Genomic DNA, 6,433 nt, shown 5'->3' with positions numbered 1-6,433 from the left:
ACGGATAGCCTCGCCATGGTCTGAAATGTTGAAACAACATGCTCCATTTCAGCCATTTGTAACCACCCATTGTAGGAGTTATGGGCACCCCACTTAGTCATCAAACGGGAAATGTCGGCAAGGGAGGTCGGGGAACTTTTTCTTGCCTGTGTCAATACACATGTGGGCTCTTCAACTAAAAAGAAAAGGAGAATCATCAAAGGTATAGATGGATTACGTCTCTTCCCACAAATACGATACCGTTCATGCCAACAGAAATACGAGAGCATCCATATGACAAGGGCGGTATGGCTCAGTGGGGTCAGGGCTGTGGGACATAGAGCAGATAACAGAAAAAAGAGAAGAGAAAGTCCTTATGGAAATATTAAATGTCCTGGTGGACTTCCTGGATTAGTCCCGGCACGGATTTTCACGTTGGGGACGCTGCCCGCGGGCGCCCCTCCCATCCAATTCTTCAGCTGTGCGTTGAGATATCAGCTTCCGGTGTGATATCAGCAGAGCGGTCGTCTGCCAGGCATCTGGAGATAATCAGCTGAAGGGAGTTCTCTGGATCTGGTGTAACTGTCCAGTTTGAAATGGTTTTCTTTACTGAGTAGGGTGGACCCACAAGTAGCACAGTGTATGGTCCCCTCCAGCAAGGCTGTAGGGGGGGGGGCTCGCTGCCAGTCTTTCACCCACACTTCGTCACCTGGCTCGAACTGATGCAGCCAACACACAGGGGTTGCGAGCTGCGAGCCTGGGTCCACCTGTCGAGACAAAAGAAAACTCGGAAGAATATCTGGACTTAATTATTCAATTGCATATCCTGACCAGCATGTGGGGACATTTTGACATATGGGACCGGTCTCCTAAATATAATTTCAAAGGGTGACAGATGGGTCCGTTTTGACGGGAGACTGCGGACCCTGAGTAACGCCAAGGGCAACATGGTCACCCAATTAGACCCGGTCTCCTGTGTCAGCTTGGACAGCTGATTCTTTGGAGCGCTTTCGCCAGCCCCTGTAGGACTGCATGAACAAATGCTGGTCCATTATCAGATCCTACGGACCTTGGCAATCCATAGCGAGGGATGATTTCCCTAAGTAGGCACCTGGTTACTTCAAATGCCTTTTCAGTCTTTGTGGGCCATGTTTTGACCCATCCGGTGTAGGTGCACACTGCTACCAGCAGGTAGCGGTGCAGTCCACAACGGGGTAATTCAATAAAGTCCACGACAAGATCTTCCATAGGTGCAGTTCCACTGTGCTGAATCCCTGGGGGAGCCAGCGGTCCGGCTTTGGGATTATTCTTTTGATACAGCAGGCATTTCCTGGAAATCTGGGCTGCCAGTTGGTAAAGGTGGGCTATATAGAAGCATTTTTCCAGCTGCTTGGTTGTAGCATCTGGTCCTATGTGGGTTGAATCATGGTATCTCTGAGTAACCTGCCGAGAAAGGGACTCCGGAATCCATATCCTGTCATCAGGGGTAAGGTACCATCCTTCGTTGGACAACGTCAACCCCTGAGCGTCTGCAGTGTCCCTTTCCTGCTTCGTATAAGCTGGCTTGTCAGTAGTGCTTAAAATCTCTTCTGGGACCAGTGCTCCAATAACCGAGGCGGGGGCCAGTTCTTGGGCTGCTTCCTTGGCTACTCTGTCTGCCAATCGGTTTCCTCTGGCCACTTCCCCTGGTCCAGTCTTGTGTCCATAACAATGGATAACTGCCACTGCCTCGGGCTCCCATACAACATCCAGAAGGTTCAATAAGGCTTGTGGGTGGGCCACCTGGCTTCCTCTGGAGGTAAGCAAACCTCTTTCTTTCCATAAGGCTCCATGGGCATGTTAAGTCAGGAATGCATACTTAGAATCTGCATAAATGTTTATCTTCTGCCCCTTTGCCAGGCTCAGGGCTCTGGTAAGCGCAGTTAGTTCTGCCAGCTGGGCCGATGTTCCAGGCGGGAGTGACTTTGCTTCGATCACCTGGTCTTCCAGGGCTACCACTGCATAGCCTGCCTTCCGCTGCCCAGCCTCGTTTGCCTCGTCTTTGAGATCAGGCCTGCTGGAATATACTTCGTCCATTATTTTAATGCAGTCATGCGTGGGCTCCTCACCTCCTACCGGTAATAGGGTAGCTGGGTTGAGGGCGGTGGTGACCTGGAACTTCAAACGCGGGTGCAACAATAGCATCTGGCACTTTCTCATTTTTGCTTGGGAGAGGAAATAGGTACCCTTCATGTCAAGCAGTGCTGGGACTGCATGCGGGGTCACACAAACAGTGTTGCAATGCCTTTTTCAAATCCTTGAAGGCATGCTGTTGCTCTTTCCTAAGCGGCCTCGCCCTCCTCTTCTTCTCCTAACGGTGGACCTACCGTCTTCAGGGCCATCAACTTCTCTGCCTGGTACTTCTCCTTTTTCTTCTGGGTCTCTTTTTCCCTCTAATTATAAATGGTCTGGGCTAATTCCAGCATCCATTCAAGGGTGTGGCCCATAAAAAAACCTTCATTTTTTTGGTGGATATCGGGCGCCGCTTGGGCTACAAAGGCAGTTTTTTATGATAGGAGTATTGGCAGCCTCATGTGCTCGGGCTTCAGAACTCTAAGCCATGTTGCAAATTTCAGTTCATTTGCCAGTGTCTGTAGAAAGAACAATGCACTCCTTGCTTCTGGCAAAGTTTCAAATTCCTCAAAGTATCAATTCCTATGTTATGCTGCGGCTCCTTTTTTAGAGTAAAATTGCACCTTAAAAAGAAAAACTTGACAAAGTTCACAGAAAGCATTCACTTGCTTTTTTTTAAAGAAAGTCACTTTTCCAGGTTAGTATTTTCGGGGCAGGGGGTGGGTAACTCTTTGGCCTTCGGGTTTATGTCGCTTGACTGTAAATCCAGAAAGTGTGAGGTTCAGGGTAGCTGGCTAAATGCAGCAGTGTCCTTCTGAGATAGCTGCCAAGAGATAAGCTACTCCAAGCACCTGGCACAAGGAAAAAAAAAAAAGCTGATGTCCTGTTACTTTCATGAATGAGAAACAGTTAGTTCACTTGCTTCTGCAACAGTCTTTGAGCAAATCATTTTCAGAAACCTCATTCTGTGTGCCGAGCAACCATTGTTGGACCAGGGCCAGGCAGCTTCTGGGAACCTGCGTTTGTTGGGCCTGGTTTATCCTAGTAAGTTTTTTTTTTTTTTTCGTCTCTCAGGACTGGAGAGGTGGGGTTCAGGCCATGGGGTATCCCTGCACAGATCCCTGTTCTTGCCCTCTGCCTTGATTTTTCTGGAGTTCAGAGCTGGGCTTGTGGCTGTAGCGCTGAGGCTCATGGCTGGGTACATAGGCATCGGAACTTTGGTTACGGTTCCCACCCTGTGGGGAGTGGGGTGTGTCGGGCGTGGGGCCTTTGGGCATTCCATTTTCCAGTGACCCTCTTGCCTGCAGATGGCGCACTGGCTTTTTCCCTAGGCGTTCTCTGCCCCTCCCGTGGACACCCTCGCTCACTCTGAGATTGCATTTTTGGCTTTCTGGCTGTTTGAAGACAAACCCCTAATTATTTTGGCCAGGTCCTCTTCGAAAGAAGGATTCTGATTTAAGGTGCTTGGAGGTCTGTGGTCCTGGGCATCGGATGACTCCAGGGGGTCATACACTCAGTGGAGTGGGGCCATCAAAGTGGAGTTTTAGCTGCCTCAATTGCAACTATTAGTATTGTCCGCTGCCCTGAGGGCATTTATCTTCCTATGCGGCTCTCAAAGCCTTCCCTTCTGTATCTTTCTGCCAGTTCACATCCTTGCATTGTGCTGCTTCTAGAACTCAAGAAGCCACATGGTTCTACATACCGAAACACTCTTTTGGACTGCTTGTCCACTTCACCTTCTGAATTCTTCATTCTCTATACCACCTTCTTCTTCACTTTCCTCTTCTCTTTCTTTTCTCCCTCAGTCTCTTTTCTTGGGGGTTGGGTAGGGGAAACCTCATTTAGCCCTGGTGCAGTTGCTGCATAGGGTGGAGGGGGGCTAATTATTCCTTCCTCCTTTTCTTCTGGGACTTCTCTTCTGGGACTGGCAAAACTGCTGGCTTTTTAACTTGTACTTGCTGCCATACTGGGCACAGTTTGGCATGGCACAGGTAATCACAGTTCTACTTTTCTTGAGCCATGGGAGACGGTTAGGAACTCCACATCATCAGGTTTTTAAAATCCCCAATCTTCTCCCTTCGTGGCATCTTTTCAATTTGTTCAGGAAAGCATTGCAGGGGGGTCATGGGAGTTGTTTTACTGCTTTTTCTCCATGACCCTGGAACACTTGGACACTTGGGATACTGGGACACTCCCTCCTCCTAACGTTATTTTTTTTCACTCAGTCACAGGCCAGACGTTGCTTTCAACGTCTCACTCAAAACATTCACTGGAGTGTCCCCACACGCACATTCAGAAAAACCCATGCGCCTCCCCCAACCCCTTTTTTCCCCAAAAAACCAAAATCACAACCGGCAGTGCTTCACAACTTCGACCGGGGCCCAAGAGCACCTTTTACTGCTTCTTCTGGGCACAAAACCAACCACAACCACAACCGGCAGCGCTTAGACTTCGACCGGGGCCCTAGCAGCACCCTTTGCTGCTTTTTCTGGGCACAAAACCAACAACCAACCATAACCGGCAGCGCTTAGACTTCGACCGGGGCCCTAGCAGCACCCTTTGCTGCTTTTTCTTTTTACCAAAAAACAAAAAACAAAAAAACCTTGTTGGTGGCACACCACTGCCACGCCCTTTTTTTTTTTTTCTCCCCTTCCTGGCTGCACACTACTGCATAACCAGGTGAGGCTGATCAGGCCTCCCTTTTTTCCCTTGGGCCCCACGCCCACCTGGTGGCACACCACTGCCACGCCCTTTTTTCCCTTCCTGGCTGCACCCTACTGCATAACCAGGTGAGGCTGATCAGGCCTCCCTCTTTTCCCTTGGGCTCACGCCCACCTGGTGGCACACCACTGCCACGCCCTTTTTTCCCTTCCTGGCTGCACCCTACTGCATAACCAGGTGAGGCTGATCAGGCCTCCCTCTTTTTCCTTGGGCCCCACGCCCAGCCCTTTCCCTTGGGCTTACCGTGTTTCTGCTGCAGAGTCCCTTCCCTGGCCAGTCCTCTTTCCTCCCTCAACCTGGGTCCTTGCTCCGGAGCGGTGTGGCTGGTTCCCCCCACAAATTGGCAGGGTGCGCATGGAAGCTGCAATCACCGATCCGAGCTGTCCACCAGGTTGAGCCTGGCTCTCTCCAGCCCTCTGAGGTGGGGCAGATTCCCGGTCAGGGAACCAAGATGTAGGCTGAGCCTAGTCCATGCCAGGGAATCGTTGGCCCGCGTCCTCAGATCCAGAGAGAGAGTAAAAGTAAACACCAGGAAAGATCCTTCTTTGGAGGAAAGCAGTTTTATTCTCTGTGCACAGGAGACAGCCAGCAGAATAAATTCTGGAAAACTGACTGCCCAGAAAATACCCCTCTGCAGATTTTCTTATACCTTGAGTGGGCTCTCTCCCTCCTCCCCACGCCCTCCCGAAAAAGTTTTCAACTTATTTTTAGCATGTCTATAGCCTTCTAAAACAGCCCTCCCTATTGTTCTTTTTAAGCGTCCTGCATCCCCCCGTCTCCTCCCGTCTGTGTCTTTTTTTATCTTGCATTCCTAAGGCGAGGCTATTTCTAGCTTACAGTCTCTGTCTTATCTTGCATTCCTTGAGGGGCCCTTAGCTCAGAAATTAACTTACAGAGAATATGAAGATCCTTCTTAGGTATATATGAAGATCCTTCTTAGGTATAAAATATAGAAAGCAAAGGTACAAAATATAGAAAGCAACCCTTCCCTCTCCCTTCACTGTTATATAGAATACAGTGGTACCTCGGGTTAAGTACTTAATTCGTTCCGGAGGTCCGTTCTTAACCTGAAACTGTTCTTAACCTGAAGCACCTCTTGCTGCTGCCGCGCCGCTGGAGCCCGATTTCTGTTCCTGAAGCAAAGTTCTTAACCTGATGCACTATTTCTGGGTTAGCGGAGTGTGTAACCTGAAGCATATGTAACCCGAGGTACCACTGTAGTTTTAAATGCACCTGTACCACCTTTTGAAAATCAGTTAAGGACCAGGTACTGTATGAAGGTGGATTTACAGTTGCAAAGAATTCAAAGAATTCCACAGGCATGGCAGAAACTAAAGATAGCAGCCCTTCTTCGGTGTTTGTCCCTCTGTTACTGATCGTCAGAGGCATGTTGCTTCTGTGGTTCCAAAAGGTACAATGGCTAATAGTTGTTGGTAGATTTATCATTCATGAATTGGCTAAATCCCCTTTGAAAGCTGCCTAAGACAGTGACCATCCAATTATTGTGCCAGCAAATTCCATAAATTAATTGCATGCTTGTGAAATATTTTTTATTTTGTGTGTTATGAGTCTAATTGCATGACTCCATGTTCTAGTGTTATGAGTGAAAGAAAAATCTTCA

Source organism: Podarcis bocagei (assembly GCF_964188305.1).
Source record: "Podarcis bocagei genome assembly, chromosome: 2".
Taxonomy (NCBI): Eukaryota; Metazoa; Chordata; class Lepidosauria; order Squamata; family Lacertidae; genus Podarcis; species Podarcis bocagei.
This window is presented reverse-complemented; position numbering follows the sequence as displayed.